General features: G+C 38.8%; 1 protein-coding gene across 1 annotated transcript in view; it reads right to left on the reverse strand.

Moving 5' to 3' along the window:
- Positions 1–26,178, reverse strand: part of CNTNAP3C (contactin associated protein family member 3C) — a 121,544-nt gene that overhangs the window by 51,980 nt on the left and 43,386 nt on the right. The window lies entirely within an intron of this gene.

Genomic DNA, 26,178 nt, shown 5'->3' on the forward strand with positions numbered 1-26,178 from the left:
TCTCCTCCCTAGAATAACCAGATCAGTGAATGCACTTTGAGTTAACATTATATTCACACATATTTTATTTCTGTACAGTGTACATGTTTTCTCCAATTTTTTTTTCACTTAAATGATATATGTCGTGGACATCTCTCTATGCATTTGGGTCTCACTAATTCTTTTTAGGATCTGCATAGTTTTGGATGGTATATATTTAACATGATCTTCCTGTTCTAGATTGATAAACCTGTAGATATTAGAGAGTTGTCAATTTTCACTCTTATAAACAATGCTGCAACCCAGTAAATATGAGTAAGATTTACTCTTATTTATCTCTATTTCAGAAAAAGTTTCTAGGGATATAGTACACTCAGCAGCCCTCCATAGCCATGGGTTCCACATTCACGAATCCAACTGTGATTAAAAATAGTGGGGAAAAATGGATGGCTGTGCCTTTGTTGAATATTCACAAACATTTTTTTCTTGTCATTATTCTTTAAACAATATAGTATAAAACTATTTACACAGCATTTGCATCATATTGGGTATTACTAGTAATCTGGAGATGATTTAAGTATACAGGAGGCTGTACATAGGTCACATACAAAACTACACCATTTTATATAAGGGACTTGAGCATCCATGCATGTTGGTAGCTTTGGGGGTGGGGGCTCCTGGAATGAATCTCCCGCAGATATCCAGGGATGACTGTATTTCTAGTCCACACGTTTACTCACCACTGAGTAACTTCTTTTTACCTGCACATGGAGGTGTATTTTAAGTAACCATTCAAATCAGTGATTGATGAGAATACACAGCGTATTTTTCCTCTAGGCCACAGAACCTAATTTCTGAAATGAAATTCTTTTAACTAATTGACTTTTTGCTAGCTTTAGAACAGCCCAGAGGAAATGGGATTATATTCCCAAATTCAAATCATCATCATCATCGTTTATGTTTTTGAGCACTTCCCACATACTTCATTAAGCCCTTTGCTCAGAGATGGTCACTATTTTATTGTCATGACAACCATAATCACCTTCACCCAAATTTGTCTGAAATGCAAGACTGATTCCCAAGCTTACATACAAATATTTTCTTTTTCTTTTTCTTTTTGAGACAGAGTCTCACTCTTTGCCCAGGCTGGAGTGCAGTGGTGGGATCTCAGCTCACTGCAACCTCTGCCTCCTGGGTTTAAGAGATTCTCCTGCCTTAGCCTCCTGAGTAGCTAGGATTACAGATGCCCGCCACCATGCCCGGCTAACTTTTCTATTTTTAGGAGAGACGGGGTTTCACCACGTTGGCCAGGCTGGTCTGGAAATACTAACCTCACATAATCTACCCACCTCAGCCTCCCAAAATGCTGCGATTACAGGCATGAGCCGCCACACCTGGCCCTGATTTTCATTACTTTTCTTTTAGATTATTTTATAGATTTTAGATTTGAGGCTTTAGAAGGAAATTCCTTACTTTAGTATAGTAAAGCTATTTTCCTGTATTTTATTTAAAGCTTAATAATACAAATTTTAGAAGTGCAAATGTATTTTATTGTATTCTTTATCTTTTTTATTTGTAAGATAAAAGTAAAGATTTATCTCACCAATAAAAATGTTTTTAAAAAATGAGATAGCAGAAGCAATTATTTTAGCCTGCCTAGGATATTTTAAAATTGGTTCCACAGGTCTGTAAGAATAAACACAAACAATTTTCTATAGACAAATTTTAAAGTGTAATTTGAAGTACATCAGAAATACAGTCGTCCCCCCTTATCTGCAGTTTTGCCTTCCCTAGTTTCAGTTACCCGTGATTCATCACAGCCTGAAAATATTAAGTGGAAGATTTCAGAAATAAACAATGCCTAAGTTTTCAATTGCTCACTATCCTGAGTAATGGGATGAAAACGCAGGTCAGCCTGCTCTGTCCCACACGGGATGTGAAGCACCCCTTTGTCCAGCACATCCATGCCCTATAAGCTCCCCACCTATTAGTCACTTAAGGAGCCATCTAGGTTATCAGGTGGGTTGCTGTGGTATCACAGTGCTTGTGTTCAAATCACTCTTATTTCCATTAATAATGGCTCCAAAGCGCACAAGTAGTGATGCTGGTGTATTGCTACAATTTTCTATTTTATTACTGGTTCTTGTTGTTCATCTCTGACTGTGCCTCATTTATAAAAATAACTTCATCACAGGTGTGTATGTATAAGAAAAAAACATAGTACACATAGGATTCAGTACCGACTGCAGTTTCTGGCATCCACCAGGAATTTGGGGACTACTGCAGTCACTTTCTCTCAAAGTATCACCTCCATTTCTCCCATCTGAGGTGTCACCATCAAAGTACTCATTGTTTTGGGCCTATAAGCCTTTTAAAGTTCATTATTAAAGTTTAAATAACCTTTGTGGCGATTCTTATCAGTTAGTGCCTTTTTCATTCATTTGTCCAAGATGTTTATTAAACGAGAACACCAGCACACCCTGGACTAGGAACAAAGAGCGCACAGGCTGGCGCCCGGAGAGTTTACAGGACTCCTGAGCACAACCGACTCAGACGGGGTCCACAAAAATTCAGATCGGCGAACAGGTGAACCACACAGGGAACTAGAAGAGACTACGTTGGCCCACTTCCCCATTTGCCCTGAGATGGTTCTGTGGACTTAAAAGATAACGCCTGTGCCAGAGGCAGTGGTTCAGGAGGTAAGGGTTTGTAAGATAGTGGATGGCTTTACAATGTATAGCTCTCTCCTCCAAGTACATTTCAGAGAAAAATCCTGAGCAATAAAAAATCTTGAGCAAGCTGAAAGCAATAAAAATGTACTGGAGTGTGATGAAAAGGACATTTTGCCAATTTATAATTACATTCCTGACATATAAGCTGTTTCACACTTTACAAGTTGTGCTTGCTAGGAGTCAGGTCTGTGGGTGTAGGTAATCTTTTTCTCTATACTTCTGCATAAGCCTATTTTTCTTTAAAATTTTATAGCTGTTTGTGTAGTGACTCCAAATAAAAACAGTGAAAATACACTGATCATTTTTCAACTCTAAATACTCACTTTAAATATAGCTGAAGAATGAAAGGATATAATCCTCCTATTGGTCCCTTGTTGCTAAGAAGCATTTCCGTTGCAGATTTTGAGTATTATATTCATTGAAAAAGTCTTATGCATATTTTATGGCATAATTATTTTTATTGTGGTAAGAAACTTAACATGAAATCTATCACCTGAAACAATACAGTACCATTAACTATAGGCACAGTTTTGTACAGCAGATCTCTAGAACTTGTTTAACTGAAATTTATGCCCAAAGAGATAGCAAGTGTTGGCAAGGATGTGAAAAAAAGGAAACCCTTTTGCACCATTGGTGGGAATGTAAATGGTACAGCTGCAATGGAAAACATTACGGCAGATCCTCGAAAGATTAAAAATAGAACTATCATATGACCCAGCAATCTTACTTTTGGGTATATACCCCCCGCACCCCGCAATATGAAATGAAGTTGTTGAAGAAATATTGGCTTTCCCATGTTTACTGCAGCATTATCCACAAGAGTCAAGATGTGGAAATAACCTGAATGTCCATTGATGGGTGGAATGGATAAAGAAAATACGGTAGAATTTTTAAAATCACAAGCTGAGTTGGTCTAACATCTTAATATTGGCATGTCATTTTCAGCTTGACATTCACACCTTGAAGATTCAATTAAATACAGAATAGCAATCTGCATCTTTAATATCACCTCGGTGGGGCTCAGACTTTCCTGTCACTGAACTTTTCTGTATGTCCTCAGTGCTGTGAGGAGCTTAGAGGCCCAATAGTAACCTGTCCTCTGGGATTCCCTCTTCCAAGTCGGAGCAATTGGGAGAACAACAGGGGCCACTGGAACTGCTGTCAGAGTCCCGCAGCTGCAGGACAGCCATGGGGTAGATGGAGGATAGTCAGAATTCTCTGCTGCTTCCATTTCCCACAGAGCTGCTATCCCTGTCTTCCTCCCTACAGTCAGTGCTGTGGGCTCACTTTGCAAACAACACAAGGACCAGCCTGTGAGAAACTTCCAGTAGAAAACGCTGCCACCCTGAGAAACCAGGACTTCCCAGAATCTTTCTGTCCACATGTCACCTACTTAGAAACTGAGGGAGGCAGTGCTGGATTTTGTGGTGATGGCAGGGTTGGGGGGAATGGTTTTTAAGGTGGAAGATCTAAATAAATCAGAATTCAAGACCTGTCACAATTCCAAGTACGATGTAAATCACTCATCCCCCTTGAATTTCCCGTCTTCCTTTGCAAAATGGAGGTAATGGTGATTACTCCTAGGATCTTCTCTGAGGGAACATAACACACTGTGGAAAATTCAAATGATTTCCACTTCAAATACACTTTCGGATGAAGCAAGGTTGAAAGAAAATAAGGAAGACAAGGTTTTATTTTTGTTTCTTGGTTCTTGCTCTAATAAATTCACTAAGGAGTTTGAAAGGTGAGAGCAGCTGGGTGTTTCACAACCAATAGGCCTACACATACCATAGAAACCACACAGCAAAATGTAAATTTTAAAATACGTTCCATTCTTTTTAACTTTTAGTAAGCTTAACAGAGTTCAAAATTACACTAAAACTCTCCCAGAGTTAAATGTTGTTTTTCCACTCTGGAAAAGGAAAATTAGATTGAAAAATAGAATATAAAAAAAATAGGTAATACTGGAAGAAAATGCATTGGGTTGGGGGCTCTAACTATACACACTTTGAAAAAGGAAGATGTTTTCCTACTCTACCTTTCTAGAAGAGTTGTGTCTGGTCCTACTCAAGTCTGCAGAGGGTCAGAGTTTCCTGTTCACTTGCTCACAGCAGCTCGAAGTCCTTCTCAGTCCCTACTGCTAATTTCATTCATTTTCACCCCAATGTAGCATTTGTTTCTCACAGTGCTCATCAATATAAGCCACGGTTTGGCAACGGTTCAGTCTTCCTGATAGTTTATTGTACAATATATATTTGGATGTTGGATTTAAGCCATAGATGGTATAGGAAAACAAAAACACAAACTTCAGCAGTATTTGTCTTAAATACTGTATTACATTTTAAAATACGAGTTATGAGCTGTTGGCCACATTCATTAACGTCCACGTGAAAGTACAACTAAGATGTGTGCACGGTGACTCCCTGGGGCCGCGGTTCTCAGGGTTTATTGAGCACATAATTTCTTTCAAGGTGAATGTGATTTAACTTATAAAATGTTACTGTTTTTATAAAGGACAATCAGACTTCTCCATATTATTTGGCATCACTGCAGGGTTCAGACTTTGAATGAAGGTAGAAAATTAGCCTTCAGCACACAAAGTAAAATGTCAATAATAAGCGGAAAGTGGTTACTAAAGCTAAAATCAGGAGGAAAAAAGCAGAAAGCAAAACCAAAGCAAATTCAATCCCAAAACAAGATTAAATGGGAAAATAAATTAAAAATGAAATGTTAAAATGATAAAGCAAATTATAAACAGAAAGAAATGAGTCTAGTTGAGTTCTCCAACCTCCAGCCTGGAGAAGGGCGAGGTGAGATGAAAACATTCAGCCTGCCTGCCTTCCTTCCTTCCCTCCTTCCTTCCTTCCTTCCCTCCCTCCCTCCCTCCCTCCCTCCTTCCTTCCTTCCTTCCCTCCTTCCTTCCCTCCTTCCCTGCTTCCCCTCTCCCCCTTCCTCCCCTCCTCCCCTCCTCCCCGCTTCTGCCCCTTCCTCCCTTCCTTCTGGTGTGAACTGCACCAGCACCCTGCCCCTCGCCCCTCTCACCTGCATCCCTTTTTCATCCTTTCTCCCTCTCTCCTTTGGTTCTCTGTGATAGTGCTTTAGGACCAGCCACTTGGGTTCAGATTTCTTTAGACAACAGAACGCCTGAGGGACTAGAAAGGAGGAGGTGTTCCCACGACTCAGAGTGAAAAGAACTTGGACCTGGAACCAAGTCTTCCGCCTCTTCTACATGAAAGTGCCCTGTGGTCCTTCTTAGCTGAGCAAATTCATATTCCCTTAAAAGGCAGGAAATGCATTTTGCCCAACACTAAACTTATCCTCACTGATAAATTCCGAACCTGAGGGGAACACCTGTGCCTGATCTTCGCTCCCACTCCCACCAAGGAGACCGAATCCACAGCGCGCCAAACATTTGGGATTAATGTTTCTGTGTGGAACCCTGAAGAGCGACACGTTCTGGGCTGGGACGGCAGCAAACCTCAGAATTCCATTCAGAGACCCACTAGCAGCCATTCCCCCAGGCCTCTCATCCCTGTCATCCCTGGACATGTCCTCAAATCCTATGCCATTGATCCTCAGGTCAATCTGTCCTTATCCGGGCTCTCCGCACTCCCACCCGCCTATGCACTCCCCACTGCTCTACTTCCTTCCCCACAGTTTTTTTTCTGTGCGCTCTTTGACCCTGGTAAGGAAGGGAAGGGAAAAGGAGGGGAGGGGAAGGGAGGGGAGGGAAGGGAGAAAGAAAGAAGAGAGGGAATGGGGATGAGGTTGAGGGTAGGAAAGAAGGAAGAAAAAAGACTACTTTAATCTTATCTCAGAATATTCTGGTGCAGCATAGAAATTGAGACTGGTTCCCCAGGTGGGCATCCCAAGGATTCTGATACAGGCCCTGCTTGTGTGACGTGAGCACATTACTGAGCCTCTCTGAAGTTGTATTTCTTCATCCCAAGTTAATTATGAAAAAGTAAACAATAGAATGAACCTAAAATTCTAAAAATCTCACCTGGTACACAATAAATACTTGGTAACATTGGATGTCGGACACTGATCTACACCTTGATTAAAACTTAGATCTTTCTTTTGGACACCCCTGCCCTTGTAACATTCAGGAATGCAGTTTCCTCATTTCCCCTCATCTTATTTGTGGTGGGGTCTGGACACATTTTCACCAATCTCCTTTCATTTCACAACATTGCACTTCCTCACAAAAGTAACTGAACTAACACAATGAGAAAGTTCTCTCTTCTCTTAAATATAATTTGACTATAGCTACCTCTACCCTTCCTGGCCATTGTCATTTTCTAAACTCCAAGTCATTCCCTTACACTTATCACCATCTCCTCTATCCCAAAAGCCACAATATGAACATCCTTGAGGAACATCAATAAGATCCTTTGACTTCAAGTTCCCTGATGCAAATGAGTTACAGCTGCTCCACCTCAGCCTCATTCCCACCGCCATCCTCATCACCACCTGGGATAAGGGGCACCATCTTTGAAATATTATTCAAACTCGGTGTTGACTGTACACCTCTGGATATTCCCAGATTTCTCACTCCCACACTATAGCTCATTTGACATGCTGACTCTTTCTGATTTTCTTTATCAGCCTCTCTTGATCTCACTGTCCTCTCCACATTGCCTAAACAGCACGGTACCTTTTTTTCTGCTTACTCTTTTGCCAATTTGTTAGCATTTATGTCGCCAAATCCTCAATGTCAGCATACCTACAGACACTAACTCTAGGTCAGTCTTCTCAGTTGCCTTCTCAGGTACTGCAAACAGCTGACTATTGCTGGAGAAAATCCGCCAGCTGTGCAGGTGGGGTCCCTATTCATGGTCTCCATCCTGGGGTCTGTATGCTACGAGGACAATGGTCCTCAATCTTGAATGAATGTTGGAATCATCAGGTGGATTCTTTAACATACTGCTTAGTTCCTACTCTCTTGAGGTTCGGATTTAAGTGGTCTGGGCAGCGGTCCGGGCAGGTGTTTCCAGCATAGAAATGTACTAGTACTAGTGACTCTTGTTCCCTGTCAAAATCTTTTTCCATTCCACATCCTCTATTACACACACATAAAAATTTCCTACCTTAATTCCACTTTACTCTTATCACTTTTTTGTTTGCTTATTTGTTTTTGAGACTGGCTCTTGCTTTGTCACCCAGGCTGGAGTGCACTGGCTCGATCACAGCTCACTGCAGCCTCGATCTCCCAGGCTCAAGCAATCCTCTTTAATTTTCCGAGTAGTTGGGACTACAGGCACACACCACTACAACTAGGTAATTTTTGTACTTTTTGTAGAGACGGGGGTCTCACTGTGTTGCCCAGGCTGGTCTCGAACTCCTGGACTCAGGGGATCTGCCTGCCTCAGCCTACTAAAGTGTTCGGATTACCGGTATGAGCCACTGCACCAGATCCTTCATCACTCATATCACAGAGCTTGAATCTTCTGAACATCAAGTAGGTAAGAAACAACCATAAACTCCCTTTCAGAAATTTAAAATAAAGCATATGTAAGTAGCTATTTTCCTCCTGTTTCAGAGAGCGTTATTGTCTTTCAGTGTCTTCCGTGTTCTGGATCCTTTCCCTGCTATCCCTCTGGGACCTTGCCCCTCAGCTACTCTGTGAGTTTCTGCTGTCTCCAAGCTCTTGATGGGCATGGGAGTTCTACCAGCATCCCTGGCAGTGACCATGCTCTAGTCGCTCTAGCTTCCACTTCACACCATCTTCTGCCAGCGTTATGTCCCTCTTGCTACTGCTGTCGCACTCTCTTTCTCTAAGCATCCCAACTTCTAGAGAAAGTATTCATCATTTGCTCTCTCCTTTTCATTAACTCATTTCCTCTCCTAAGTCCTCTGCAATCAGGCATCTACTCTTACCATTGATCAATTTACTGATGACCTCAGATCTATCACTAATTTATACAGATCATTTTGGTTTCATTTTCACAATAATCCTATAAGTATGTTCTATAATAATACCTACTACATAGATGAAGAAACAAGGTACAAAGTGGTTAATCAGCTAGCCCAAGTTCATACAGCTAGCAAATGGTGAAGCCAGTATTTGGACCCAACCGATCTGACTCAGAATCTGCATTCTTACCTGTGTCCTGCTTTGTCTTCCAGTCCACATGACATTTGCTTGCTCTGATGACAAAACTCTGTCCTACCTGATTTGACATTCCTAGCATTCCAGTCAGTGTTGGGTTAAATAGCTGAAGTGGGACTATTATTTCCAGAATCCACTGCTAAAATGCACACAGAAGCCAGAACAGAGGGAGTGTGCTGGTGGTTTTCACTAACCATTTTCCTCTAACATATTAGCTTGGGTACCAGATCCAGTCACATTTTTCGTGCTACCACACAAGGAACTGGAGAGTAAGGATCCACAGAGGGGAAGGGATGGAGGAGATAAGGAGAGGAAAAGAGAGAAGAAGAGAGAAAGGGCGAGGATGACCAGCCCAGTAGCCAGTGTTCTGCAGCTCTGGCAGGTAGGCCTGCCTTGATCTAAGATGTGATCCTATAGGACCTCTGGCAACCAGACGCTCCAAACAATGCCCAAAGCAGGTATCATGAAAAAAGGTTTGGGAAGGATAAGAAACGCATATTCCTGAACCTGAACTCGGAGGTGGCTACAGCTTGCTCTGCCCGGTCACAGCGCACAAATGCAGTTTCCTTTCAGAAATAGTTTTCGTAAAAGATTTTGTCACAGCTTAAGGAATTTAGCTCAGATGAAGCAAAAAAAAATCTTAGTATTAAGACTCTAAATAGAACAATAAATGAAACCCATAGTACTTGTACATATGGAAGCTCAATGTGTGTGTTCAAAAGTCTATCGACAGCAAATTAATGAGATGTGATAGGGCTAATTTCTCTGTTTAGAGGTGTTTTAACTGTGACTTGGCAATACTGATGTGTGAGCTCTTTAGGAGAACCTAGTTTTCATTTGAGCTTGCTTGACTAATTACTGAAGTAATGAATTCATTCTGATTCAAGGGTAAACAATTCGCTGTTAATGTACATTTATTGGCCGTTTAACTTTTTTATTATTTGGAGAAGTAAAGATGCAAAAAATATCACCAGAGTAAATCTACATTGTGTTCTTGGGATATTTTTCAGTAATTTTTGTAAACTTCCTTACAATAAATAGAAGCCGTTCCTAAATCTGAATTTATTTTTCCTTTCAGTCAGAAGCTTAGCTAATAAAACTCTTGCCAGAGTGTAGCACAATAGCTCCCTGGGGAACTCTTTCTACTGCATGAGTAATTTTTCTCTCTTGTAAAAAGAATGACATGGTGGCTTTAAAATGTACAAGGCTCTGAAAGAAAGACAAGCCATTTGATTTGAATGATTAATAAGGACATTAAGGAATACAAAATAAGAGATAGGAGTTTAAATGTAAAAAAAAAAAATTCTCATTTTCAGAATGCAGATCAAATCTGATTTCTCCTGGATTTTTTTCTGTTTCACAGACAAAATCCTGACTGAGGTTAAGTGCTAATGTTTTTAATGCCCATCTTTTATTCTCATGCGTGACACCAAACGGCTGCTTCAGAACTAACGTCTTGACACTTGAATCTTTTCCATCGCACCACAGGTTATTCCACAAGGACATCTGTGAAAGGAAGAATATGTTTCTAACGCAATAAACAAAGGATTTTATGCAAAGCCTATTTAGACAGGAATTGGAAACGTGGATGGGAGAGAAGCCACGTTGTTCAGGTCCCGCTATTTATGGGGGAGAGTTTTCCTTGAGAAATGCATGTCTCTTTATAAGCAGAAACCTCTGTAAGGTAATCCAGCCGTGACGGAACTAGATATAATATTACGCTTTAATCAAAAAGAGAGTCATTAAGAATACAGCATTATTAATATTCTTATCCATTTTTAAAAGTATTAGGAAAATAGTCATTGTGGAGACGATTTAAGAATTCATCCATATGAAGAAATAAGACAGTGTTACCTGAGCGTCCCGATCCAGACCCCAAAAAAGGGTTCTTCGACCTTGTGCGAGAAACACATTGGGGCAAGTCCAGAAAGTGAAAGCCAGTTTATTAAGAAAGTAAAGGGATGAAAGAATGGCTACTCCAGAGGCAGAGCAGCAGCATGGGCTGCTCAAATAAATGTAGTTATTTCTTTATTATATGCCAAACAAGGGGTGGATTATTCATGAGTGTTGCAAGAAATGGGCAAACAATTCCCAGAACTGAGGGTTCCTCCCCACTTTAGACCACATAGCATAACTTCTGGACGTTGCCATGGCGTTTGTAAACTGTCATGGCGCTGGTGGAAGTGTCTTTTGGCATGCTAATAAATTATAATTAACTTATGTTGAGCAATAAGGATGACCAGAGGTCACTCTCATCGCCATCTTGGTTTTGGTGGGATTTTGGCCAGCTTCTTTACCATATCCTGTTTTATCAGCAAGGTATTTGTGATTGTATCTTGTGCCGACCTCCTGTCTCATCCTGTGACTAAGAATACCTTAACCTCCTAGGAATGGAGGCCAGCAGGTCTCAGCCTCATTGTTCCCAGCCCCTAGGCAAGATGGTTCAAATGCTTCTGATAAAGGGACTCATATATTAGGAATTCACAATCTGAAATAAGCAATAATATTCTGAATGTAAAGATAGCCTAAATGACACATGTTTTAGGCAGTGGCATATAAATATTAGATTTGTCATGAATTTATGTCATATGTATAATTTGGGGAAAATGCCTGCATAGAATCATTGTAAGACAGAATGGAAAATAACTGAGTTTCAAATACTGGCAGGGAAAAGAGCAGGCAAGCCATTGTAGCTCATGGTAATTCAGAAAAAAAAGGCATCTGGAAATGGAGCCATCTCAGAAGTCATTTCCACACAGAAGAGAAATTAGTAAATATTTCTGAGGTGGAGACCAACTGGCAAACACAGGGCTTTACTGTTGGCGAAAGGACCTAATTCAGAGGTGATGAGATGACAAATGTTTGGGGGTGATACCTGACACCCAAGGAGAGCAAGAACTGGAGAAATGGTCACGAGAGTAAAGATGCAAAACTCTAGTGACTGACTAGTAGCAGCAACTTAGAAACCGAGTCAGCAGCTGAAATGCAAAAGGAAGCCATCCTAGAAGAAAGCCGGGTTCACGTTGTGGACAGAGCTGGCTGCTCCAACAGCAAAGCCATACAATTTTATTGAGACAGCGATGAGCCGCCTTTCTTCACAAGGTTTACCCAGCACACCCACCCAAACCACGGCAGACTTGTACTGATGCATTTTCCCTTCCAAACGGATCCTCTGGGAGAACTCTGGGAGTCCATCAATACAAAGGTTGATGAGAAAGTGGAGGACTGAGCAAAGCTAACTTACTTTGAACTTCAATAATACTTTAGAGCACAATAAAATATTAAGCTTTACATCATTATGCTTCCTTATTGTAGATTACTTAGTAAGGACGCCTCAACCCATTGTTCAGTCTACTTTGGACATTGTAGCTCGTTGCAGCACTTTTGTGCGTGTCTGTGTTTGCACACACTCATGAAATCTTAGCATGAGAAATAGTTACACCATATGAATTTAAAAATGAAGAGAGCTTAGATAGGAACTTAATAGTCTGAACTGCAGCTGCCCCTATGGAAAACTGGTATTGCCCTCCCTTTATAGTTTTGCTGCAGAAATGGGTGATTTTAAACCTGAAAGTCAAAGTATATCTATTAGCTTGATCATATGAAATTGCTGTTTTTGTAGGTCAAAATACTTAGATATCAGCACATTCACAAAGTTCAGCCTTATAGTGCACCACTAGATTCCACCTCCACCCTGCATTTTGTAATCAAAGGGGAGGAAGCTCACAGGTATTGAGTACCTTGTATTTGGCCAGGAGTTTGTTAGGGGCTATTTTAGGAACAGCACTCAGTTACCCTTAGCCAGGTGCTGGCTGCACCATGTCACGTGATGGTCAAGGACTGATGACCCAGGATGTGAATAAGTATCATTCGTTCAACACTAAACACGTGAAAAAAGACTCTTTAATTTACAAAACACCACCAAAATAAATATTAAAACCAGAATTTGAAGGCTCCTATTTATTTCCATTGCATTTATATCCACTAATAAATGTTACAAAGTTAGGATGACACTTAACTTGAGTGAGATACAGTTTTGTAGCCGTTGTGGCTTTTTAATCTAATAAGCTCCTTCTGTGCTAAACCAAATGACCTCCCTAGCTGGGACTCCTCCTGACATCCAGGCTGTTCCTTCGCATTTGAAAGCCCATGAAAGTCTTTACCAGTACACTGATGCCCACACGTCCCGGCCACTGCCCTTCACTCTCACCTCAAGGTAAGGTCTTGAGATTCACTTTCAGGTTTTATATCAGTATACTAAGCTTTATCAATTGGCCTTCATCCTGGAGAAATTCCAATGGGAAAAAGAACTGCATTAAAATCACTACTTATTATTTTGTTAAGTTTATTTCAATTTCTTTGTTTTTAATTGAAAAGCCATATGATTCACAAAGTTTAAACTATATCTGCTCCGTTTTGTATTTTTACCTCATTCCCGTTACCCAGAGGGGAAAAAATGCTATGATTTTTCTTACGTGTCCTTCCAGAAATATTTCATATTTACATGAGTATGAATGTATATATATTCATCGTGGGAATTTCAAATGGGAGAATATCTTATCTTATTCCTTGATTTTAGAAAAATATCTTGAAGTGCATTTACAGTAAGTACGTTTACGTCATTATTTCTCAAGGCTGCATGTTATTCCAGAGTATAAATGTACCATGACCACTGAAAGAGAACTGTACTAACATATTTACCATTCTATTCATAAAATGTTACAGTTAATCTCTTCATGCACATATGCATATGTTACAGTATGATTGTGGGATAAATTCCTAGAAGTGGCACTGCTGCTTAATGCAGACTACATTGAGAGAAACTGAAAGCATCACTCTTTTTGCATTACTTCCATTCAGTACACTGCAAGTTGATCATTTTTTGGAACTTTAATTTTATAGGTAGTGCCAAATGGTTCTTCAAGAAATCATATTCATAAAAAGGCCCCAGTTCCTGATATTGAATCATTTGAGTTTTCCCTTTTCATGGGCACACATGGAACAGACCTAAAACATTCCCAGATGTGGTGAGGGGTTGTGAGTAAAGATTCTGCAGCCAGACTGCTTGGGTTCAAATCCTTGTGCTACCACTAACTAGCTCTATGATTGCGGCAAATAAATAAAGCCTGTCTTTTTGCTTTCCTTGTTTTTATCTGGGAAGAATATTAGTATCTACCTCATAGAGTTGTGTGAAGATTTTAATATGTACAAAGCACAAAGAATCATGTTTAGTGCACGGTAAGCACTCAAGATACATAACGTCTTTATACTTAAATTTGTTCTTAAAACTGATTGTTTTTAACCTGAGCCTTATCTGAGCAATAACATCCACAATATTGCATGTTTGTGTACTATTTAGATTTTAAGATACTTTAAATTTAATGCATTAACTACGAAAGCATAGTTGAAAATAATGTGCGAAGCAACACAGTCTCAGTAAATGTTTTAGTTGTTCCAGTCAATTGAGTAGTACCTCACTGCTGTTTTAATTTGCATTTCTTTAACTTACAAACAAGGTTGAATATTATCTCATGAATGTTTATTTATTTATTTATTTTTTTTTTTGAGACAGAGTCTGGCTCTGTTGCCCAGGCTGGAGTGCAGTGGCACAATCTAGGCTCACTGCAAGCTCCACCTCCCAATTCACGCTATTCTCCCGCCTCAGTCTCCTGAGTAGCTGGGACTAAAGGTGCCCACCACCACGCCCAGCTAATTTTTTGTATTTTTTAGTAGAGACGGGGTTTCACCGTGTTGGCCAGAATGGTCTCGATCTCCTGACCTTGTGATCTGCCCACCTCGGCCTCCCGAAGTTCTGGGATTACAGGCGTGAGCCACCGTGCCTGGCATTATCTCATAAATTTATAAACTATTTTTTCTTCATGTGGAATGCCTATTAATCCTTCTCAATTTTACATTGCTTTTTTTTATCTTTATCCATTGATGTGTAAGAGCACTTTATAAAAAAAATTGTGTCACATATATTAAAATATTATTTCCCATTCATAAACTGATATCTTCTGGTAAGTTTCAAATAATCTAATTTATTAGTCTCTTTACTGTGGTCTTGGTTTTACATCTTGCATAGAAATACATGCCCACTCCCATATTATATATGCAAATGTCTCCCAGAATCTTCTAGAACTGTTTCTGTGGATACTTTAAAATCTTTAATTCGTCTACAATCTACTTTGATGCAAGGAGTAGGGTAATGATCAGTTTTATTTATTTTTTCCTGAGGATACCTAGTTTCCCCAATACCATTTGTTAATTTTTTCTTACTAATTTAAAATGCCACATCTTATATTAGCATATATATTTGAATTTGTTAACGGATACTATTTTTTCCACTGCTATTAATATCAAGCATACTAAAATCCAGAATCAACCTCTATTATATATGTTTCTTTTTTTTTTTTTCGAGACACGGACTCACTCTGTCACCCAGGCTAGAGTGCAGTGGCGCAATCTCGGCTCACGGCAACCTCCACCTCCAGGGTTCAAGAGATTCTCCTGCCTCAGCATCCCAAGTAGCTGGAATTACAGGTGCACGCCACCACACCTGTCTAATTTCTGTATTTTCAGTAGAGACAGGGTTTCACCAACCCTGTGTCTTGAACTCCTGACCTCAGGTGATCTGCCCACCTCAGCCTCTCAAAGTGCTGGAATTACAGGTGTGAGCCACTGCACCCAGCCTCTATGTATTTTTCTAATTGGTAAGACTAACTCCTCTTACAATTTCTTTTTACCAATCGTACTGCTTATCCTTTTATGAAAATTAATTTATTTTTTAAATTTGACAAATAAAATATGTATGCACTTATTGTGTACAACTTGAAGTTTTGAAACATGCATACATAATTGAATGAGTAAATCAAGCTAATTAAATATGTATTGTCTCACATACTTATTTTTGTGGTGAGAAACTAACACTCTATTCTCAGCAATTTTCAAGGACACAATACTTTGTTATTAACTATAGTCACCATTTTGTGCAATAGATTTCTTGAACTTACTCCTCCTATATAACTGAAATTTTATATCGTTTGACCAACAGCTCCCCAACTCCCAAACTCACTAGTCCCTGGTAATAACTATTCCACCTTCTGCTTCTATGGGCTCAACATTTTTAGATTCCACATATAAGCTGGATCCTGTAGTATTGGTCTTTCTGTGCCTCGCTTATTACAGTGAACATAATGTCCTCCAGGTTCATCTATGTTTTCACAAATAAACAGTTTTTGTTTTTTTTTTTTTTGAGACAGAGTCTCGTTCTGTCACCCAGGCTGGAGTGCAGTGGCGAGATCTCGGCTCACTGCAAGCTCCGCCTTCCGGGTTCATGCCATTCTCCTGCGCCAGCCTCCCGAGTAGCTGGGACTACAGGTGCCCGCCACCACGCCCGGCTAAGTGTTTTTTTGTATTTTTAGTAGAGATGGAGTTTTACTGTGTGAGCCGGGATGGTCTCCATCTCCTGGCCTTGTGATCTGCCTGCCCCAGCCTCCCAAAGTGCTGGGATTACAGGCATGAGCCACTGCGCCTGGCCAGGATTTCTTTTATTTTATGGCCAAATCGCAATATATTGCATTGTGTATGTACATCACATTTTCTTTATATCCATTCATCCACAGATGGACACTTCAGTTGATTCCAAATCTTGGCTATTATGAATAATACTGCAATGAACATGCTTGTACAGATATCTAATAGACATACTGATTTAATTTCCTTTGGATACATACCCAATAGTGGGATTGCTGAATCATTTGGTAATTCTATTTTTAATTTTTTGAGGAACCTCCACACTGCTTTCCATAATGGCTATACTAATTTACATTGCCACCAACAGTATGCAGGGATCCTCTTTTCTCACATCTTCATCAACACTTGTTATCTTTTGTCTCTTTGATAATAACCATTCTAACAAGTACGAGGTGATATCTCATTGTGGTTCTAACTTGCATTTCCCTGATGATTTGTGATATTGAGCATTTTTTCATATACCTGTTGGCCACACATATATCTTTCTTGAGAAACGTTTATTCAGGTCTTTTGCCCATTTTTAAAAAGCACAGTTACTTGTTTTCTTGCTATTGAGATGTCTGAGTTGCCTATGTATTTTGAATATTAACCCCTTATCAGATGTATTCTTTGAAAATATTTCCTCCCATCCCATAGGTTGTCTTTTTACTCTGCTGATTGTTTCCTACATTGTGCAGAAAATGACTTTGAAATAGACTTTGAAAAAGTCTTTAATCCATTTTGTGTTGATTTTTGCATATAGTGTGAGATAAGGGTCTAATTTCATTCTCTTGTGCATACATATCCTCATTTACCCAATACCACTTACTGAAGAGACTAAACTTTCTTCACTGTGTATTCTTGGCACCTCTGTCAAAAATCAATGGACAGTAAATGCCTGGATTTATTTCTGGGCTCTCTATTGTGTTCCATTGGTCTAAGTATGTGTCTGTTTTTATGTCAGTACCATGCCATTTTGATTGTTACAGTTCTGTAGTACATTTTGATATCAGATAGTGTGATGCCTCCAGCTTTGTTCTTTATGCTCAAGATTGCTTTGGTTATTGGAGGTATTTTGTGGTTACACACAAATTTTAGGATCGTTTTCTCTATTTATGTGGAAACTGTCATTAGAATTTTCATAGGTAATGCACTGAATCTGTAGATCACCTTGGGTATTACAAATACTTTAATAATATTAATTCTTCCAATCCATGAACATGGGATATCTTTCCATTCATTTGTGTTATCTTCAGGTTCTTGCATCAATATTTTATAGTCTACTATAAAATACTGTAAACTTCAGTGAACAAGTCTTTCACCACCTTGATTAAATTTATTCATAGGAATTTTATTTTTGATGCTATTATAAATGGGATTGTTTTCTTGATTTCAGATACTTCATTATTAGTATATTGAAACACAATTGATTTTTCTGTTGATGTGCTGCTACTTTATTGAATATATTTATTAGTTTTTTGGGGTTATTTTCTTTTGAGACAGAGTTTTGTTCTGTTACCCAGGCTGGAGTGCAGTGGCACTATCACAGCTCGCTGCAGCCTGAACCTCCTGGGCTCAGGTGATCCTCCCACCTCAGCCTCCTGAGTATCTGGGACTACAGGCACATGCCACCATGCCCAGCTAATTTTGTATTTTTTGTAGAAATGGGAGTCTTGCCATGTTGTCCAGGTCTCGAACCACTGGAGTCAAGTGATCATCTTACCTTGGCCTCCTAAAGTGCTGAGATTACAGGCATGAGCCACCACACCCAGCCTGAAATTTATTCATTAGTTCTAATAATGTTTTGTTGAAGTGTTTAGGGTTTTCTATATATAAGATCATGTCATCTGCAAACAGGGACAATTTAACTTCTGTTTTCTTCCAATTTGGATGTTTTCTCTTTCTTTTTCTTGTCTAATTGCTCTGGATAGAACTTTCAGTACTATGTTGAAAGAAGTGGTGAGAGGGTCATCCTTGTCTTGTTTGGATCTCAGAGGAAGAGTTTTCAACTTTTCACCATTGAGTAAGATGTTAGCTGAGGGTTTGTCATATGTGGCCTCTACTGTATTGAGGTATATTGTCCTTTTTATACCCAATATGTTGAGAGATTTTAGCATAAAAAGGTTGTTAGAGATTTTGTCAAATGCTTGTGCTGCGTCTATTGAGATAATAATGTTTTTTGTCCTTTGTTCTATTAACATGATATGTTACATTTATAGATTTGCCTATATTGGACCATCAATTCATCCCACAGATAAATCTCACTTGACAATTGTGAATAATCTTTCTAATATGCTGTTGAATTTGGTTTGCTAAAATTTCATAGAGCTTTTTTTTGCATTTATGTTCATGAGGATATTGGCCTATAATTTTCTTTTTTTGTAGTGTACTTTCTGAGTTTGGTATCAGGGTAATGCTGGTCTTACAAAATGAATTTGAAAGTATTCCCTTCTCTTCCATTTTGTGGAAATGTTTGAGAATAATTAGTATTAGTTCTTTAAATGTCTGGTAAAATTCAGCAGTGAAGCCATCAGGGCCTAGGTCTTTATTTAATTAGAGCTTTTTACTACTGATTCAATTGTATTGCTCATTACTGGTTTGCTCAGATTTTCTTTTTTTATGGTTCAGTTTTGGCAGGTTGTATGCGTCTGGAAATTTATGCACTTCTAAGTTGTCCAATTTGTTGATGTATACTTATTCAGAGTAGTCTGTTAAGATCCTTTGTATTTCTGTAATATTGATTGTAATGCTTCCTCTTTCATTTCTGATTTTGAGACTTCTTTTTTTCTTAGTCTAGCTAAAGATTTGTCTATTTTGTTTATATTTTTAAAAACCTGACTTTTAGTTTTATGGATCATTTTTATTGTTTTTCTAGTCTATATTTTATTTGTTTCTGCTCTGATCTTTATTATTTCTTTCCTTCTTTAACTTTGAGCTTAGTTTGTTCTTGTTATTCTAGTTCCTTGGGGTGTAATGTTTGGTTGTTTATTTGAGATCATTCTTCCTTGCCGATGTAGGCCATTATTGCTATAAACTTAGAATTGCTTAGAACATTTATCCCATGTGTCTTGATATGGCATGGGTCAATTTTTGTTTGTCTAAAGACATTTTAAAATTTCCCTTAAAATTTCATCTTTGACCCACTGGTTGTTCAGGAGCATGTTGTTTAATTTCCAAGTATTTCTGAATTTTCTTTTTCTTTGAGAGGGAGTCTCGCTCTGTCACCAGGCTGGAGTGCAGTGGCACGAGTTTGGCTCACTGCAATCTCCACCTCATGGGTTCAAGCAATTCCCCTGCCTCAGCCTCCAAAGTAGCTGGGACTGCAGGTGTGCACCACACCCAGCTAACTTTTGTATTTTAGAAGAGATGGGGATTCTTCATGTTGTCCAGGATGGTCTCGATCTCCTGACCTCGTGATCTGCCCACCTCGGCCTCCCAAAGTGCTGAGATTACAGGCATGAGCCACTGCGCCCGGCCAAATTCCTTGAGTTACTGATTTCTAGAATCACACCACTGTGGTCAGAAAGTATAACTGATATGATTTCAATCTCCTTAAATTTACTAAGACTTGTTTTGTGGCCTAACATATGATCTATTCTGGAGAAAATTCTCCGTGTGCTTTTGAAAAAGGTGTCTTCTGCTGCTGTTGGATACAATGTTCAGTTCATGTCTGGTAGGTCCATTTGGTCTAACATATAGTTTAAGTCTAATTTTTCCTTACTGATTTTCTGTCTGGATGACCTGTCTATTGCTGAAAATAGGATATAAAAGTTCCCTCCTATTAAGTCCCCTCTCCCTTCAGATCTGTTAGTATTTGCCTTATATATTCAGATATTCCAACGTTTGGTGCACACATATTTACAACTATTACATTCTCTTGGTTAATTGGCCGCTTTATTTATTTATTTTTTCCTGAGATGGAGTCTTGCTCTGTTGCCCAGGCTGGAGTGCAGTGGCGCAATCTCAGCTCACTGCAACCTCTGCCTCCTGGGTTCAAGTGATTCTCTTGCCTCAGCCTCCTGAGTAGCTAGATTACAGGCCCACACCACCATGCCCGACTAATTTTTTTATATTTTTTTAGTAGAGACGGGGATTTACCATGTTGGTAGGGCTGGTCTCGAACTCCTGACCTCATGATCCACCTGCCTTGGCCTCCCAAAGTGCTGGGATTATAGGCGTGAGCCACTGCGCCCGGCCCCCTTTAGCATTATATACTGACTTTGTCTCTTGTGGCAGTTTTGGACTTAAAATCTATTTTATCTGGTATAAGTACGGCTACTTCTGTTCTTTATTGGTTTCCTTTGCATGGAATATCTTTCTTCCAACTCTTTGCTTTCAGTCGGTGTGTGTCCTTACATGTGAAGTGAGTTCCCTGTGTGTAGCATAGAGTTGGGTCTGGTTTTTATAATCCATTAAGTCACACTATGTCTTTTGATTGAATAGTTAAATTTATTTACATTTAAGGTAATTGTTGCCAGGTAAGAACTGACTACAGTCATTTAGTTCATTCTTTTCTGGCTTTGTTTCCTGACTACAGCTGTTTAGTTCATTCTTTCTGGCTTTGTTTTCCTTTGCTCCTTCCTTCTCCTTCCATCTTCCTTTGTGATTAGGCAATTTTTTACAGTGGCATGCTTTGATTCGTTACTTTGCATCTTCTGTATATCTAGCACAGGTTTTTGCTTTGTGGTTACCAGGAGGCTGACATAAAATATCTCATAGTTACAGCAAGTTTTCTTAAGTTGAATATAACTTAACCATGATCACACATAAAAATTCAACATTTTTACCACCCAGATACACTTTAGGTATTTGATGTTTTTTATTTTGTGTAACCCTTAATGAATTATTGCAGCTTTAACTATTTTTAGTTTGTTTTAACCACTGTAATAAATATGTTACTTAAACACTACCACCACAGTTTTAAAATTTGACTTACTTTTGTACTTACTTTTGACTTAAACTTTTTGTACTTACTTTTACTAGTGAGTTTCAAACTTTCTTATGTTTTTGTGTCACTAATTAACATCCTTTTCTTTCAGCCCAAAGAACTTCCTTTAGCATTTCTTGTAAGACACTTCTGAGTGTAATGAACTTTTTTTTTTTTTTTTTTTTTTTTGAGATGGAGTGTCACTCTGTTGCTCAGGCTAGAGTGCAGCTGCGCAATCTCGGCTCACTGCAAGCTCTGCCTCCCAGGTTCACGCCATTCTCCTACCTCAGCCTCCCGAGTAGTTGGGACTACAGGCGCACACCACCACGCCTGGCTAATTTTTTGTATTTTTAGTAGAGACGGTTTCACCATGTTAGCCAGGATGGTCTCCATCTCCTGATCTCGTGATCCGCCTGCCTTGGCCTCCCAAAGTGCTGGGATTACAGGCGTGAGCCACTGTGCCCTGCCAAGTAATGAACTCTTGACTTTGTGTGTGTGTCTGCAAAAGTCCTTTTCTCTTTTCTTTCTGTAGAAGAGCTTTGCTGTGTATTCTTGGTTGACAGTTTTTGTTATGTTTTGTTTTTTCCTTTCAGCACCTGAATATATCATCCCACTCTCCCCTGGCCTGTAAGGTTTCTGCTGTGAATGTCTGATTCTAGTATTAACGGAACTCCCTTATATGTGACATGCTTTGTCTTTGATGCTCTTTTGCTGCAGAATACTGTTTTTGTCCTTGAATTTTGAAAGTTTGATAATAATATGTCTTGGTGTAGTCTTCCTTGTATTGAATCTGATTAGAGACCTTCCTATGTATGAAAATGTGTATTTTTCCCCAGATTGATAAACTTTTTCTGCCTGCCTTCCTGCCTGCTTTTTTCCTTCCTTCCTGTCTTCCTTTCTTCTTTGCTCTCGCCCTCCTTCCTTCTTTCTTTCTGCTACTGTTTCTCTCTCTCTCTCTCTCTCTCTCTCTCTGCAACAGAAACTTGCTCTATTAGCCAGGCTGGAGTGCAATAGCATGATTATAGCTCACTGCAACCTCAAACTCCTGGGTTCAAGCGACCCTCCCACCTCGGCCTCCCAAAGTGCTGAGATTATAGGTGTGAGCCACCACATCCAAACTATTGTTTCTTTAACTAAACTTTCTAATCCTTTGTCTCTCTATTCTCCTTTTTCAGTGTCCATACTTTTACGTTTTGTTATTTTGATAATTTCCTATAAGTTTCATAAGCGTTCATTACTTTATATTGTTTTTTCTCCTATAACTGTATAATTTCACTAAACTGTCTGAGTTCAGAGCCTTTCTTCTGCTTCATTGATCCTGCTGTTGACATTCTCTATTGCAATTTTCATTTCATTCATGCATTTCTCAGGTCTAGAATTTGTTAGTTTTTTGCATAATTTCAATCTTTAATTTTCTCATTTTATTCATTTAATGATTTGCTAAGTTTTGATTTATTTTTCCTTTTTTAGATAATGAACAGAAATGTACTTGTAACAGTTCTGGAGATTGGAATGCTCAAGATCAAGGTGGTGGCATCTGTGAAGGCCTTCTTGCTGTGTCATAATAAGGCACAAGGCATCACATGGGTGAGAGAGAAACAAAAGTGGGGTCCTTTTATAAGAAACCCACTCCCTCATGATATCATAAATTTCGAGGGACACATTCAAATCACAGCGTCCCAGTTTCAGATCTCTAGTTTTTTCCAACATTTATTTTAGATTCAGGAGGTATATATGCAGGTTTGTTACCTGGGCATACTGTGTAATGCTGAGGTTTGGGGTATGAATGATCCCTTCACCCAGGTACTAACTAAACAGTTTTTCAACCACTGTGCTACTCCCTCCCTTTCCCCGCTAGTAGTCTCTAGTGTCTATTGCTGCCATCCTTATATCCATGAGTTATCAATGTTTGGCTTCTACTTACAAGTGCAAACACGCAGTATTTGATTTTCTGTTCCTGTGTTAATTCACTTGGGATAATGGCCTCCAACTGCATCCATGGTGCTGAAAGGACATGATTTCATTATTTTCAAGGCTGCATAGTATTCCATGGTGTACATATACCACATTTTCTTTACTCAATCCACTACCAAGAAGCACCAAGGTTGATTCCATGTCTTTGCTACTGTGAATACTGCCACGATGAACACACAAGTGCATGTGTCTTTTTGGCAGAATGAGTAGATTTCTTTTGGATATCTACCCAGCAATGGGATTCTTAGGTTGAATAGTAGTTCTCTTTTAAGTTCTTTGAGACATCTCCAAATTTTTTGCCACAGTTGCTGAACTAATTTACGTTCCCACTAACAGTATATAAGTGTTCTCTTTCTCCACAGCCTCACCAGCATTTGTTGTTTTTTGACTTTTTAGTAATAGTCATTCTGACTGGTGTGAGATGGCATTTTATTGTGGTTTTGATTTGCATTTCTCTGATGATGAGTGATGTGGAATGCTTTTTCGTATGTTTATTGGCCATGTGTATGTCTTCTTTTGAGAAGTGTTTGTTCATGTCTTTTGCACATTTTTAAGTGGGGTTGTTTGCTTTTTGCTTGCCTAATTGCTTAAGTTCCTCATATATTTTGAATATTAGACTTTTGTTGGATGCACAGTTTGCAAATATTTTCTCCCTTTCTGTGGGTTGTCTGTTTACTTTGCTGATAGTTTCCTTTGCTATGCAGAAGCTCTTTATCCTAACTGGATCCCACTTGTCAATTTTTGTTTCTATTGCAATTGCTTTTAGTACTTACAAATCCTTTCCCAAGGCCAATGTCCAGAATGGTGTTCCATAGATTTTCTTCTAGGATTCTTATAGTTTGAGGTCTTACATTTAAATATTTGATCCATCTTGAGCTCAGTTTCATATATGGTAAAATGTAGGGTTCTAGCTTTATTCTTCTGCATATGGCTCACCAGTGATCTTAACACCATTTACTGAATAGTCCTTTCCATATTGCTTATGTTTGTTGACTTTGTCAAAGATTAGATGGCTGAAGGTATGCAGCTTTATTTCTGGGTTCTCTACTCTGTTCCATTGTTCTATGTGTCTGTTTTAATACCAGTACCAGACTGTTTTGGTTACTGTAACCTTACAGTTTGAAGTTGGGTAACGTGATACCTCTAGCTTTGTTCTTTTTGCTGTGGATTGCTTTGGCTATTTTGAATTATTTTTATATTTTCTTTAAGTTCACTTAGCTCTTGGGGTGGTACTTTCAGATGTCAACAGTGGTTCAAATTGATGATTCTGCAGAAGAATGTCCTATTTCATCATCCTGCTGGCATCTGTACACTTGCCTTGCTTATTCTTGAATGAACATTCTTCAAAATAAAATTCTGAATTACATCATTTTACTATGGGTTAAATTAGAGAGGATTAACATCTTTACATTACTGAGTCTTCATATCCATAAATGAGAATGTATACAGATCTCCTTATATGTACCTTATATAATGTTTTAACCTTTTCTTTTCACGGGTAGCCTGTACGTTTCTCACCCCCTCCGGCCTACCAGGGGTATTTTATGCCTTCTAAATCTATTATAAACAGTCTCTGCTTCTTTTAATTTTAACTGATAACTTACACAAACGGAGATATTTCTGATTATTAAATTAATTTCCAAAAAAAGTATTAAAAAATGTGAATTTTTTTTTTTGGAGATGGAGTTTCACTCTTGTTGCCCAGGCTGGAGTGCAGTAGCATGATCTCAGCTCACCGCAACCTCCGCCTCCCGGGTTCAAGTGATTCTCCTGACTCAGCCTCCCGAGTAGCTGGGATTACGGGCACCCGCCACCACACCTGGATAATATTTTGTATTTTTAAAAGAGATGGGGTTTCAGCATGTTGGCCAGGCTGGTCTCGAACTCCTGACCTCGGGTGATTGACTTCCCAAAGTGCTGGGATTACAGGCGTGAGCCACTGCGCCGGTCCAGGTGATTTTCTTATGTGTGTTTTCAAGGATCAAATAATAATAATTTTTACTTGGTTCCTATTTTTTATGCCTCTTGTTTAGTCTCTTCTCTAAATGAAATACTCTTTGTATCATAGGAAAATAAGGATAGACACTAGTGAGAAGGGCCCAAAATTCTTTTTCAGGGTTACAGGAATGAAGGAATAAATAAAACTTTATTGCCACAAAATAAAGGAAACTCAGCCTCTCTGAGACCAAATTATAAAAAAAAGTCATACACAGAATTTGAGAATATCATAGCACCATTAAGAGGGAAGGAGGAAAAGAGATTATGAGGTATTGCATTGATAATATATTGTGACATATAAGTATTAAAACATTTTTGCATCTCTGAATAGAAACTTTAGTCAGGCCTCTCTCCTTGAACTCCTAAGAGGGAGCCAAACAAAATTTTCTTTTGCTTTTCCTACTAGATATTTTTATTTTGCCTTCTAGAAACTCATCAATTTGAAGAAACATAGTCAATATGAGTCATTTTATAAGCATCCTTATATATGTATAAATTTAAATTTTATAGTGCTTGATACACATATTCATGTTATATTACATGTATCTATATAGATACAATCTTGTTTATGAAAACTGACATAGTATGCTATAAGTGAACAAAACTATATGAAAGAATAACAGACCATACTGCTTGATAGAAAAAGTTTTCAATAATAGAACAGTGCTGCAACAGAGATAAGAAGAAAAAATACAACCACAAAGGTCTTATGAGAGCTTATTATCTGCCAAGCACAGTTAAGCTCATTAGGTGGATAATCTTATTTTTCCTCACACAATTATGCTCATTTTATAAATGAGAAAGCTAGAACTTTGAGAAGTTAAATTACCCAACTTTACATAGTTTATAGCTGATTCTTGTTCTCAAAGGTAACTCTGTGTGACTGTGAAGCCCCAGCACAAGCTCCCATAAAAAGGGCATTTCCATTTACTATAATATTT

This window comes from Papio anubis, unplaced genomic scaffold (genome assembly GCF_008728515.1).
Source record: "Papio anubis isolate 15944 unplaced genomic scaffold, Panubis1.0 scaffold205, whole genome shotgun sequence".
Classification (NCBI taxonomy): domain Eukaryota; kingdom Metazoa; phylum Chordata; class Mammalia; order Primates; family Cercopithecidae; genus Papio; species Papio anubis.